This window comes from Pavona decussata, unplaced genomic scaffold (assembly GCF_977016875.1).
Source record: "Pavona decussata unplaced genomic scaffold, jaPavDecu1.1 SCAFFOLD_250, whole genome shotgun sequence".
Lineage (NCBI taxonomy): Eukaryota > Metazoa > Cnidaria > Anthozoa > Scleractinia > Agariciidae > Pavona > Pavona decussata.
In genome coordinates this window covers 90,021-105,058 of record NW_028145654.1, presented here as the reverse complement: position 1 = coordinate 105,058, position 15,038 = coordinate 90,021, and the positions used below count along the sequence as shown (strand labels likewise).

General features: G+C 36.4%; 1 pseudogene; it reads left to right on the top strand.

Moving 5' to 3' along the window:
- Positions 1–8,990: 8,990 nt before the first annotated feature.
- On the top strand, positions 8,991–10,147 carry LOC146456990 (uncharacterized; annotated as a pseudogene).
- Positions 10,148–15,038: the final 4,891 nt, after the last annotated feature.

The window sequence follows — 15,038 nt, the reverse complement described above, 5'->3', positions numbered from 1 at the left end:
AGCAGACTGAAGAAAAAATAAAATAAAATGAAAGCCAGAGAGATGTCCTTTAAAATTCGTTTAAGCATTTAAGTTCTTTTTTTTTTTTGCAGTTATAAACAAAAATCCAAAAATAAAAAAAAACCGGTTCTTACCCTAACTCTAACCCTAACCCTAAACCGTGCAATATTGCTGAATCAGTGTTTCATCTTCAAAAAAGTTTGAAAGCGAAACATTTCTAAATTTTCTGACCCAGGTTGTTTGTTTCGTCCCAAAGTCGGTTTATTTTGTAGTTAACTTGCGTGCAGTTAGGTAGTTACCATCTTTTTAAAGTTTATTGAGAGAGCGAAAATTGCACCAACATGACAAATTAATGTTTCAGTGAGTCACTCCCTCGCAGTCTGTATTTGTTGACAACAAGGAAAATGATTTTGCAAATACTTCATATTAGAGTTCTCAAGCAAATCGTGTACTTATATGCATTTAATTTTTTTGCCCGTTTTAGATATTATTACACGCTCGTTTTTGAACGAGACGGCAGTCCCGGAACAAAGCGAATTAAAAGAACTTCAAATTTTCTAGAGACAACTCAACTACAAACCGACTAATTAATTATAAACACTATTCTTGTGACAAAGACAATAAAACCTACCAGCTTATTTTCACGGCTATATTTAACTGTTTACAGAGTAAATTGCCTTTAGGAATCGATTAGGGAAAGAAAAAGAGAAAGTCGTCGTCAGTCAAGTATTTCTTTATTCGTCTTTTTTCTGTGTTTCTCTCATACAGTATTGTACATTGATAGTGGACTGAAGGAAACAAGAAGGAAACCTTTGCAAAATCACTTATCCTTTAGTCTTCCCGTGTTTTTAATAAAAGCACCTTTTAGTAATTATTCATACAGCTCCTAAACAGCCACTCTAAGTTAATGGGGTTAAAAGGGGGTCCGAAATGTTGAAGAATCACTTTCACAGAAAGGTCTCCAAAAATAATCTCCGAACGCCGGTACAAGTTCTCAAATGAAAACGGGCCGCCAGCATCTCAGATCAGTATTTTAATTTACCCGCTCACACAGAACATTACATGACAACAACTCGACCGTTATCTCGCACCTTACTTATCAATATATTACAATTATAATAGCTTAATTCTAATTGGACAATAATGGTGCATAATTATACTTGAACACTACACTTGTATATTTATATATAAGTGGAGCATGTTAAGAAAACTAAGCTTATTTGCCACTGCTGATAAATAAAAAAATGCCAGAAAAATTGCATTTTTCAAAGATGATTGTCTTAAAATTTAACCAGGAAAATCAAGTCTGCTGCTTTTTTACATTAAAAGATAAAACGGGACTTGGCTCCTTGCAGAATAACCTTAACTAAAAGGATAAGGTGCCTTAATTTCATACTTTATTAATTCTGTTCGAAAATTCTTATAGCAGTAATTAAAATTTTCCTTGAAAACAAGGTAACGTAAATTACCAAGTGTGGTAACGTACATTACTTTTTTTTTTAAGGTTGATCATATCAAATGAACAGAAACCACGAAATAACATGACACATGAGTTAAGATCTTTACCATTATTGAAAAAATAAACAAACTATTTAAATTTGTCCATCTATTTTAAATGTACTCGAGGAACGGTAACGTAAATGACAAGCTTCGATCAAAAATCAAGTCAACTAGACGATTGATGACTGGACCCTTTCCTCTATAAGTTTTATCATTTGCCAAAGATAGTTGAAAGGTCCAGTGGGTCTTGCTAGATTTTGATGGAGGCTCGATCACACAGAGTATTTCTTCATCTTAACCCACTGGATATTCTCTCTTTCAGACCACATAAAGTTTCGTTGGGCACCCCCCTTTACCCTTTTCCCCTTTTCATGAATTTCACGCAGGTCTCTCCATCGTCATCATTAACTTCCTCTACCCTCCAGTGAGCCAGATTTAGTCGTACTTGAAGTGGATTCGTTCCCCAATGTTCAGCTACTGAGTGTTGTGAGTTTACTTAGATCGTGTTAGGGTACGTTTTCTGTAACTACAAAAAAAAAAAATGTGTTTTGAACTATGAATTGCATGATAACTTTAGTTCATGTCAACGCAAAATTCTATGTTACAGAGCCAATTTTGTTGCATACCGCAACATATCATTTACGTTACCAACGCTGTCATTTACGTTACGTTTCTAAAGCACGTGCTCAAGAGAAACCAGTCGTTTCAAAGGACGATAACATGAGAGGAAAGCGTATCTTTTTCAAATTTTTATCAGGTGTAATACGACTTCTTGCTTATAGGGCTTGTCGTGGTTAAGAAGAAAGAACAGGTTTCCTTCAACAGAACCTAAATTTTTATCTTGACTGCGTGACGGCAGCAACTCAGAACAACCAATTTGCATTGAATACCTTATTGTCTTTTGTAACTTATGTTAACTTATCACACACTTCATACGATGACGAATGTTTGAACTATTGCTATTATGAGTGGCTTAATACTGAGTTTAAAATTTACATCTTAAACTCGCGTGATTTACGTTACGGTAACGTAAATGATATCGACAAGGTCGCAATGTCTTTTTGAAAAGGATATAAACGAATTCTGAGATATTTCATTTTTTCAGTGAAGCGCACACTAATACCTGTCGATACAATGCAGTTATAGACTCCTTTGACTCTCTACATAGAGGGACGTAAGACGAGTTAATGGTAACGTAAATTATTGCTTGAAAGCGTGAACGGCCATCAGGCTTACAGCTGAGCAGATTTTCGTCCACTATTTACATAATCTGGTGTCATATCTAAATTAAATTAAACGCCAGCTCCTATAACATTTCTGTTCAGTTTTTCATTGTCAATGAACAAAAAAAAAATTTCCACGTTGCCCATATGCGATAACGGTAAATTACCTTAAGGTTACTGATAGGTTTCACGGGTGTCTTTACGGAAATTTTGCGTACGCGCGCTTCTTTCGATGAAACCACGGAAAACTATATATCAATGTAATTGAAGATTGCAAAAATATTCAGGTTTTTTTCATTTTATTGGATAAATAAGCGCTCAGAGACCTGTAAACTCAATATTAGCGACGTGTACTTAACTGAATTACCCATTCCCACGTAAAGGCGCACAACCAAACCATCTGCACAATATCAATAAGGAGATAATAGCTAACAAAGAGTGTCGGGTTTTGTTTTATTCCTATTGATTCATGAGAAAACCCGTCCTAAAGTTGAACAATGGAAAATTTTGTAGTCGCATCAGGAGTTATACCGTAAAGTCTTTGGAACAGTTAGGACAATTCCTTTAAACTCTGCAACTCTGTTCTTATTTTTAAGCGTGAACTTCGAGCCAACTTATTCACCGCTTTCCTTTTTAGTCTGTCTTAGCTTTAACTGTTTACATAAAGTTTTTATCTTGTTCTTTTTAGCGACTCGGATTTTTTTTTCGAGTCTTCGTTTCTCCCTAATTCACATTTAATATTATATAAATCATTGCATTATTGTAACTTTTACATTTACTATCGTTTTGACGTATAATGTTGCTTATTAAATAGGGGATATTACATGGCCGCGCGGAGATAAGAAATTTCTCTTCGAGTGTTGAAAAGTATTTCACGAGTGAGCGCAGCGAACGAGTGAAGTGTTTTTCAACATGAGAAGAGAAATTTCGTAGCATTAAGCGACCATGTAACTTTCTTTTTATTATATAAAATCGTCACCAAAACAACACAAAATGCTTTATTCTTTATTTCAAAAACTAAGGTTTGAAATTGAGTACATAAGTACAAGTCAATTGTTTATTTGTATCAATCGTATACCAGACCGAGTTATTACAATATAAAGCAAGACTTAAGTGAAAAGGCCACAAATAAAATCTATATATATAGAAAATGTATAACAGTTAGGTCCCTGGTATAAACTAATGTCATATTAAACATGGTTAGAAACTCGGCTAACAGTAATCAGCAAATCTGAACATACTGCTCTATTAAGCTTACTCCTGGCTTTTATCGCTGCTTTCAACTACCCTCACACCTTTCCATTTCCTACTAATATTTTCAAATGTGCTTTCACGTTTACCAGGAGAAGTATTCTGCTGCAAATTTACATTTATGTTGAATGTTCCTCCAGCAATTGTTCCGGTTATTAATGATCCAAGCCCTTTTAGAGGCATCTGAAGTCGTTCAGGGCTACAAATGCACTGATGTTCTTCCGTAGCAAGTTCGGTTGTACTTGTGGAGGCGCGTGGTTCTTGATTGGTATTCTGTCCTCTGAACGACAAAATACAAGATGTTTTTTCTTTTTGCTTGTCCGACAAGGATGAATAGTTGTTTACGGAATTAACATTCCAGTGTCCTGTGATCTGTGATTTGCGTTGCAGGTATTTCGTTGTCATTTAACTTCTGTGTGGGGTGCTTACGAGCACTATGGTTAGTCAATTGCTTGTTTTCTAGTCCAAGACGAGCCTCCTTTACAATGTCTGTTAGCAAACTGTTGAGCTTGTTTACCCCGATGTGTTGTGGTTTAAACCAAGCTCTTATTGATAGGCTGGAAGGCTGGAGATTATTCACCGCCAAGTAAAATGGGGAGTCATCCGTTTTCATGCTTTCTGGGCGCTTGTTTGCATAAATTTTGTAAACGCGAACTGCAGCTCTCTCAGCTAGAAGATTGGGAGCTGAGTACATCCTAGGCTTAATATTTCGCATATCTCTAAGGTCAGAGCTAGTTCTAGTTTTAGTTTGTCTTTCAACCAAGTATTTTAAATACTCTTTTACGTCGGACGTTTGCTTGAGTTTGACATCTCCCCAGGCTAACTCTTTCTGTTCTTTGCAGCGGCGAAGGCCGAAATGTATGGTCGAATTAGCCACAAAGTGTTTATAACGGCTTGAGGGCTTTCAATCCCTAGGCATTTGGAAGCACAAAGTTTTTCAATTTCCTCGTCTGTTAGGCTATCCGATGTCCTAGGCTTGTTCCCAATCCCTTAGCTTTTATGTCCTTTTGTTTTGCTTTGAGGGTAGACCATTGTAGTTTTAAACGCAGCGTCAGTAAATATTGTAAAGCCGTATTTTTTTTTCATATATCTCTGGATGCTTGAAAGAAAACCTCTCAAACTTGTTGGTTCGTACTCGGAGCCATCTTTTTTTCTAACGCCAAAGATGAACTTCGAGAAGAGGTCGTTCAGAACTTGGGGTAAAAGCTCATGATGAGATGTTGAACCCAATAAGCCAGGATCTGATGTCTAAATGAAACTCTTAAGTAACTCGACGTCGTACGCAGTTTTCCTCTTTGTATTCGGATTTTTCTTTTTCATCATCGAATTCGATCAGTTCCTCATCTTTGATCTCGACAAATCTGCTCGTCTCCATTTTAGAATAAACTTAACTTCGACCCGCGAAAAAACCAACTCAAAACCTCAAAAAAGACCAAACGGCAGCCAAACGACAGAAAACCACAAGCGCTTTACAGCGCGATAAAATTCTGTGAGCTGATTGGTCAAAAATGATATCACACATTTGTAAATAGAAATGATGTTGTCACTGGCGGGATAGAATTTTTATTATTTTTATTATTATTTATTTGTTTGCAAAATCGCATTACATACATTACTTACAGTACGGGGTAAATACGTCACTAAACAATACAGTATACTACTTACAATGCAATGCTGACTGGTTACTTACAATACTAACAATAGAGGACTCTACTTACAATTCAATACATAGCGCTTTTAAAATAACATTAACTAGATTACATGCTACAAAAAGTAGGAAAAAAATTGTGCGTTTTCACTAATTTAAATTAATTTTAACTTTCTTATTTTTTCAACTTTCCATTGTAAGACTAACTGAGGCTAAATGTACCCATATTTATAAATACAGTAGAAGCTCCCCTTGCGACCACTCTCGTAAGCGACCAGCTCTAGTTAAGACCACCTTTGGGAAACACCGTTTGAACTACGACTTAAACTTTGTAATGAAAAGCTCTCGCAACCGCTCCCTTAAGCGACCGCGAACACTTTTGAGATTACCCAACTGAACTTTTCCTTTGTTTTAAAGCTCTCGTAAGCGAGTACTCAGAGTCTTATTCATATAAATCAACACCCGATTAAATAGGAACAGTTATTTTATATTCAATGAATGACGATAAATGAAAATGGACTTTGTCCAAGTCTTAGGTCTGTACGGTTTTCAGTACTAGAGTAATAAATTGACATAATTTTCCATACAAATTTATAGAGCTTTATATCGAGACGCCAGGTTTGTGCCCTTTTGAGGGACACCAAAATAGCGGCCGAAAGTAGGAAAAAAACTTCTGGAGTCCACTTTGGCCCGAAGAGAGGTTCGTTTTCTCTCGTGAACTTTTGAACATTTAGAAAAATATTTTTCCTTATACTTGCATTGTTTAGAATGCTGAAAATTGCGGAAAGAGTCATTCTGAAGTACCAACAGCTCTAGCAAAGCCGTCCTCCTAATATCACGTAGGATGAAAATTCGGAAATTTAAATTGTTATTTTGTCAAAAGAATGCACGATTATTGAGCTATGAAATTGTGAAGAGTTATCTTTTTAGGTAATTTTTCCTTCAGGTGAAGTCCAAATTTCTGTGGGCCTCCTGATTATGAATATTGGAAATTTGTGACGTCACGTGAAAACCAAGAATTTGTTACTACCAGAGCCATTCTATCGATCTCTCATGAGAACTTCAGTAAAAGTTACAAGAAATAACTTTAAAATGTTATCGGCTGTTAATGCAGCAATTGTCCTCGTTATGGTACTCTCACACGACAAGATTAAAAACAAAGTAAAAATTAAACCAAATGTCGTTTAATTGCACGAGCTAGTAGCAGTTTCATTTCACTTTCGAACGATGGATCTTGACAAAGGCCATACATTTCCAGATGTCTCTTGATGTCTCGTTTACATTTGAGAAGTATTAACCAGGATATTCCTGGCTAACACCGCATTTAAAATTTCGATTTGCAAGATTCGAAACAAAGCACAACATTTTTTTTCTTTCCACACACTTCGTTATAAGCGCTGTAGATTATACCATGTATCGCTTATGAAATGCGGGGTTTTTTATTTCGAAATACTATACAGAATTAGGTGATCACACGGGGAATGTTGCGTGAGGGGCTAGAGGGTAATTTATTCAAATCATCAAACATGTAACTTGACACCACATTTAAGAACCAACATTTGGCGCCTTTGTACGGACATATGTTACAATTTCAGTAACTCGCTACTTTTTAAGTCATTTTATTCAGGTAAGCTACAGAGCCTTACATTACGAGAAAGATGATGAACACTTGCTAAGACTGTGGCTGAATGGAGGGTATAAGTTCCAAAAAATCCTGGACGAACATCGAAAGCCAATTCTTTCGTAAGAGTCTCTCAAAGCTTGGAAGAGATAGACGTCTGTAGATGACCCTGCCTGGAAGGTGTGTTTATCATTGTTGTAAATGTTTGCTTTGATATACTTGCATCTGGATGTTTTTTGGCTTTGAGCACAAACAACTATTGTTTATTTTATTTGGGATACAATTATCACGGTCCGTTTTCTTTGTGGTCTTGTTAGCCGCTATCATTCCATTTTGTTGAGAGGTCATTTATAATAATTTTGACTTTCATTTCATAGTTCATTTTTATCAAAATAAATTCATTATCTGACATAGTTTGCCGTTGGTGTTTTGAAGTTGAAACGGATGTTACTAAAACCGGCAACGGGGAGCGGGGAACGGGGGTCTGGGAACGAGTGTCCAGCGGTAATCCCTATAAGAATTCAAAATAGACAGTTCAGTCATTTATTTTTAGGTTTGTGGTTTAGGATCTAGCAGCACTTTTGCACGAATGGCGATCAAATTTCAATAAAACTATAATTCAGCGCCTTTGAAATCTACAACTCTACATAAAAAGTGCACGATAGAATAAATTAATCCTCTCAGTCGCTACTAATCAGGGTGCATACAATAAAAGCCAGAAACTAAATTAGCGGAGCCCCATTGGTAAGAGATTCTGGTAAGCCTATTAATGCGAAAAATTTTGGTTATGGCGTCACTGTTCGACCGTCCGGCGTACGTACATACGTCCGCCCCTCTATGGAAGCCACCGTGAAATGTCACACTCAACTTGAGCGGTAACCCGCGTTTTTTCGGCGGGATGTGGGATGGCTTACTTTTTTAAGGTAGCTTACCACAGTTTTTGTACTATGCAAGCTTTGTAACGTAGGCGCGCTGCCCAAGGCACGCGAAAGCATCACGCGCGAGTGTTTACAGGTGTGTTTACAGTAGCTAGATTGTGTTTGGGCTTGATAACTGAAAAAAGCGTGTTGTCTAATGGTTTCCGTTCCTTAACAACCTTAACGCCTTTGCAGAGTTGAGATTTTGCGCCAGTTGTTTGAACAAGAACGCAGCATGCACTCACCAGTTAAAGCGCGGGCGTGCTGGAACCCGGGTTTACCCGGAACAAGCATGCGCAATGGTCTTCACACCGGAGATCGCAATAACTATTTTTTTCGCTTAATTTCTCCAAATCTAGCCGCACAACCTATTTTCAAATTTTTGCTGTTGACGAAAACCATAAAACGGAAACGTGAACAATTTTTCAAGAAAATCTGTCAATTTTTTTTTAGGAATTGTCAGATAAGGGCAAATTTTCCAATTTTTTATTTGCCAAATTTTTCCCTGACAGAATGTGGTGTCCTTCTTAGTAAATACCTTTTTTTTTTTACTTTCCAAATTCTGAAATTTTGAAGTGGGGTCGTACGGCTAGATTTAGAGGCAGACAACTCTAAAAGGTGTAGTTTCCAGGCCCACGAAGACTCATTCTTTTGTATTTAACATTTTTTGAGCATTCCAAATTTAATTTCTGACTTAAAATTATCTCTAACGATAAAAAACTGACGTTTCGGTGTCTTCATGACGCCGTTGCCAAGGAAAAATAAAAGGGTATGCAGGAAAGTAGTTGCTGTAGCGACTTTTTCAGTTCTACGGGGCTCTTTACGAACAGACAGATGGCGTTGCTATGGGGTCCCCTCTCGGGCCCTTATTAGCCAACGTCTTCGTGTCATCTATCGGAGATACCCTTGAGCGGCAAGGAAAACTTCCATCCTTTTACCGTCAATATGTCGATGACACGCTCACTGTAATGCCTGATTTAGCAACAGAAACTACTTTCCTGCATACCCTCAACAGTGCCCACACTTCGGTCAAATTCGCCATGGAGGTGGAAAAGAACAGCAAGCTACCTTTCCTTGGCACCGAGCTACTCAACCATGCACCGCGGATTATAAGCAAGGTTTATGTAAAACCAACAAACACAGGTCTAATAGTACACTATCAAAGCCATGTAGACAATCGCTACAAACGGAGCTTACTGACAATAATGCTTGATCGCGCACACCGATTATCTTCCTCCTGGGACTATTTCTCTGAAAAGTGTGATCGCCTAAAGAACGTTTTCGCACACCTTAAATACCCTGAACCCTTGATAAATTCGACCATTAACACCTTCCTACACTCAAGAATAGTTGACCAGCAGCCCCCACAGACGCCGAAAGAATCAAGAGCCATTGTTCGTGTAGTCATACCGTTTAAAGACCAGGAATCGGCAAATTATGTTAAAAAAGAACTTAAGGATCTCAGCAAAAAGGTGCAGACAACTGTCCAGCCAGTATTCGTTAGCCGCAAAATTGAGCAAGATCTAAAAGTAGGCGAAACCAAGCCACAGATCGTCAACCAACAACGCATTGTTTATCATTTCCAATGTGACCTGTGTGATGCGGGTTATATAGGCTATACGCGCGGACACTTACACACACGTGTGGATGGACATAAACAAAAAGCATCTTCAGTGTATAAACACTACCACGAACAGCATGGCGAAGTCCCGAAAGACCTACTGAGGCGTTTTAGCATTCTGAAAAAAGTGTAGAAATAAGTTCGATTGTTTGATTAACGAAATGCTTTTCATCAGAGACCTAAAACCCACTCTGAACGTGCAAAACGACTCTATTCGCGCAAAAGTGTTTACTTAATCAGCCTTCAACACTATATGCTAATTTATTGTTACACCTTGCCGCAGACTCTGTAATTTTTTATTTCTCCTTGACAATGGCGTCATGAAGACACTGAAACGTCGGTTTTTATCGTTAATCTTTGCATGTCTCTGCATTACCTTATCTTATCTCTATTGTATTTATTGAACTAGAAAAATTCTCCAAAAAAGTTCCTGTTGGCGTTTTTCTTAACATTGATTTAAGGCCTTCTTTCACTCCAGAAAACGGTAGTAAGCCACCTTAAGAAAAACAAAGGAGAATTTTGAAGAACACTTATTTCTTGTATCCGTTGAATATGTTGTCAAACTACCTATGTCGAGAAAGCAGGCGACTAATAAGCAAATTTGAAACCCGAGAGCAACGAACAAACAGGCGAAATGTCAGTTAAAAAAAAAAACATGTGGTAAGCTGTGTGAGTAGCAACTCGCAAGTCGCATAGATTGTAGGCAACTGTCGGTAATTTCCCATATTTAACATACTTTAAATTATACACAAACACTTAAGAGCAATTCCGGCCAGGAAAGTGAAGCAAAGTTGGAAATTTTAACCCCCCCTTCAATTCTTGTATGGAGGTAGGTTACCTTGGGGGATAAACAAAAACAACCATATTTGGATCGGCAGATGTATCGTTGCCATGGTAACCGCGCTAGATGACGTCAGCCTTAGGACCATGCGCAAAAGTTCCATTCTCAAAAAGTAAAAGTAAACAAGTCTGGTTTTCGGGTGCATGTGAACCAATTCAAATTAAATTCATACAGATAGTAGAGCCGCTCTCCCAGTTTATAAAATTCGCCGTTAAAATAATTTGGGTTTTAAAAACAAGAAGAAAATGCTCGTCTTACTATGTTCCCTGTCAGCCATTTAGACAAGCAGGAAAAACAAGCACAACCATATTCGTAATTTCTCCGAAAGTACTCTTTCCACATAAACCAAATAGCAGCAGAGATTACACAGATATCGATGTTTCTAAATATTATAAAATCAATTTGGGGAAAACTATATTCTAGCCATGGGTGCAGAAGACACCTGGGACAAACTGCAAAAAATTGCAAAATTGGTAATTTTGAGGGCTCTAGTATTTCGCGCAAGCAGGCTTTAGAGAGAAAAAAATAGCTTCAAAAGTATCTTTTATCATCTTGTCTGCTACCTACATTTAGTAAATAAGGTTTTGGCCCACAATTTTGATGAAATATAAAATGATACAAAACCTACCTTGAAGGTTTTGGGAATTTCTTCAGGATGCTTTCGTTGCGTGGTTCTCTCCAGTGTCTCCCCTTCGCACGCTCCGTCTTTTTGACCAAATCTAGCGCAGACTCTAATCTAACAGTTGCTCCCATCGAATATCCAGTTTGCCGTGTTTCAGACCAGAGATGATGATACAAGTAGCCCGCATACACTTGACAAACAATAGTTGACAAGGTCCAAAACATGGTCGTAATACTTGCGATTTCTGCCGTCGAGCACCTAAATTTATCAATATTATCCAACCAGGAGGTAAAGTAAATGTGTCGAGATCAGTGTACAAAGCAAATGCATGCCTTTGAACAATCCAAAGTAACGTCTTTGGCTAAAATCGAGTCAGATATTGCGATAGTCGACAAGCCAAGAATGGTGAATAAACTGAACGCATAGGCCGGAAGTCCAAGCACGAGAAATATTCACAGAGCTATGAATTGTTTTGAACATTTTGTGTTGGATTTGTGTAATTCATTCGCAATTCGCAGTGCATAAGTGTTGTAAACACGCTTTAATTTTAAATTAAAGCGCTCACTGAAATGTTTCGGGCCACAACCAAACATTATTTTTCCTGTATTTTCCGTTTGATGACGTTTACTTAGAGACTAGAATTATTCCTCTAGGAGAAATATTCACAGAGTTATGAATTGTTTTGAAAATTTTGTGCTGTGTAATTCGTTCGCAATTCACAGCGCATAAGTTTTGTAAACACGCTGTAATTTTAAGCACTCACTGAAATTTTTCGGGCCACAACCAAACATTATTTTTCCTGTATTCTTTTTCTTAACTTTTAGTTAAAGAATTGAAACATTTCTTAAGGAAAAATATTCCTAGAGTCATTAATTGTTTTGAACATTTTGTGCTCGACTTGGGTAATTAATTCGCGGCGCATATTTGTAAACAGTTCAAATATTTCAAACCATAACCAAACATTATTTTCCCGGTATTCTCCGTTTGTTAATGTTTACTAAGAAACTATAATTGTTTCCGTAAGAGAAATATTCACAGAGTTATGAATTGTTTTAAACATTTTGTGTTGGACGTCTCTAATTTATTCGCCATTCTCAGCGTGTAAGAAATATTTCGGGCCACAACTAAACATTATTTTTTTTCCTTTATTTCTTTTCTTGTAACGTTTATTATGAGACTATAAATATTTTTGTTCGAGGAATATTTACAGAGTAGTAAATTTTAAAACAAAAATTGTATTTTTATTCGATCGGCCAGATTGCACGCGCAGAAACATTACTTGGTAGCCAAATTTTCTTTATTGTACGCATTTCAAACTTTACACAAATGCATTAATAGTTTCCACAGGAGAAATATTTGAGAGAGAGCGTAATGTTTTCATCCACAAGTGTTTTATGCTCTCGAACGTCATTGGAATTCAGCAATGTGATCTCGCACGATCAACAAAAACAGCTTATGGCTCAAAACATTTTTCGGGTGACGCGTAAAAAGTTTGTTTTATATGCACTTAAGATATATATAACTCAAGACAGGATGAAGAATTTGTAACGTTATTACGTTTATACAATAAGCAGAGCAGCATGTATACAAATGCTATGAAAAAGGAATTGTGAAGCTTCGCTTTTAGGCTTGGCTAAAAATGTATACAGCTATTGCAATTAACGTTGTCGGTTTAAAATCAAGTTAAAAGACAAGACCGCAATGTTTTGTGGGATTATTTTTTATAAATAATTTCATCAGAATCATCCCTCCACGTGCTGGTCATGGTACTGCTAATTAGAACCTATTGTTTTCTCCAGGCATGACTGATTTTGATGAATTTATTCATAAAAATCCCACGGAAACTTTCCGTCTTGTCTTTTAGCTTCATGCTTTAAACCGACAACGTTTATTGAAATAGCTGTATTACAATAGTTATTTTGCAAAACCTTTTTACGCGGTCTTTTTACGCGGTCTAAATGTATGAGTTATATCAATTCAATAGGAATTTTTGCGCGCTTGTACTGTTTCCATGAAAACTGTTGAATCTTGCACCCATTTTCTTAATAAAAATGTATTTTAGAGAATTTTCGAACTTTTCTAAAGCTCTCAAAATGTGAAGCGCTTGGGGATTTCTTAATATCATTTCCTGAAATAATCCACCTACAGGCATGTTTGGGTGCTATTTGTCAGAATTCTAATTTTTAGAACTGATTTGACTTCCTCCATGTTTTCTTGCATTGGCTCTAAAGTTTCCATATTACTTCGATTTCATGAAAGTTTAAGAAAAATTTCATAAAATTATGTTTCTCCGCTGTCAGCTCAAAAAGTAATGTTTTGCTGAAGCCACACCAGTTGCAACTGTTTACTTAGAATGGCTGTAAAACGGTTCTTCCGCCCATTCCGTATTGAAATAGCTCATGACGACTTCTATCAGAAGAAGTCCTACACCTTTTAAGAAAGTTTAAAGACAATAACGAGCTTGCAATATTGTTTGTTTCACGGTGATTGTCTATTTCAAAACTCATTTTTTCTTCAGCTTTTAATGCGAGTTTTTAATTTAAATTGCCTTGAGAAAATTAACATCCTAAGTATGTTTTTTTTTAATTCGACCTTTCTTCTAGACAGCTGTAATTTTTTACCCCTAAGAAGACGTTTTCGTCCGAAAAGCTCGCTAATGGTTTAGTGAGTTAGTTCTCAATATTAACTTCAGTAAGAAACTATAAAATAAGGAGAAAGAAGGTATAACAAAGTAAGATTTCAATGTTTTACTTCCATTCTAAGCCGTGCGACACCTGATTTTAAAGACTAAGAAATAATAATAATAATAATAATAATAATAATAATAATAATAATAATAATAATAATAAATGATCTCTTTATTAAAATATTCCAAGGAAAATCGATATCCACAAGTTAAAAGTAGAAAAAAGAATAGTAAAAAAAAATTTGTTGCGTAGCTTTCTTGCTTATAATACATATCATGGACAATGTTAAGTTTTCATATTACTTCTATTACATGAAAGTTTAAGAAAGATTTCATAAAAATTATGTTTTTCCCCGTATCAGCTCAAAAATGAATGTTTTGCTGATGCTACACTAGTTGCACCTTTTTTCTTAGAATGGCTGTAAAACGGTTCTTTCGCCTACTATTTTTAATAACTACACCTGTAATTAATTATTCATACAGCTCTGAAAACGGTTCGTCCACCTGCTCCTATTCAAATAGGTCTTGACGACGTCTATCAGAAGAATTCCCACAGCTTTTAAGAAAGTTTGAAGACAATAACGAGCTTGCAATATTGTTTATTTTGCGGTCAACGTATATTTCAAAACTTATTTTTTCTTCAGCTATTAATGCGAGTTTTTAATTTAAATTGACTTTTCAGAAACATCTCAGCACTCTCAAAACACCTTCCGGCAAAGTTGAATTACTGACACAGTTTCATTTGCATTTTTTAGTAATGATCGAAGCAAATTAAAAACCAAAAATTGTCAAACGCAAGAGGAAGGTTAAAAAGGACTAGGACTGACTTAACGTTTGATTAATCAACGTTTATAGCGATTTTGTGATTCTCCAACCTTTGTACTTATTTGAAATACAAGTTTCTTTACCAGACAGGAATTTCTCAGTAATATTTTTGAATGGTAAACAAACAATATGTCTCGTTTTCGAATAAGTTCTGCGCGCTTATCTGTCATTGCATAATTTATAAACATCTCGTGTTTAACAAACAGCGATCAACGAAAATTAAGCCCCTTGTTCGGTTTCGGAGTTGCAAACACTGTGACACTGTGAGTTCATTGGCCGATAA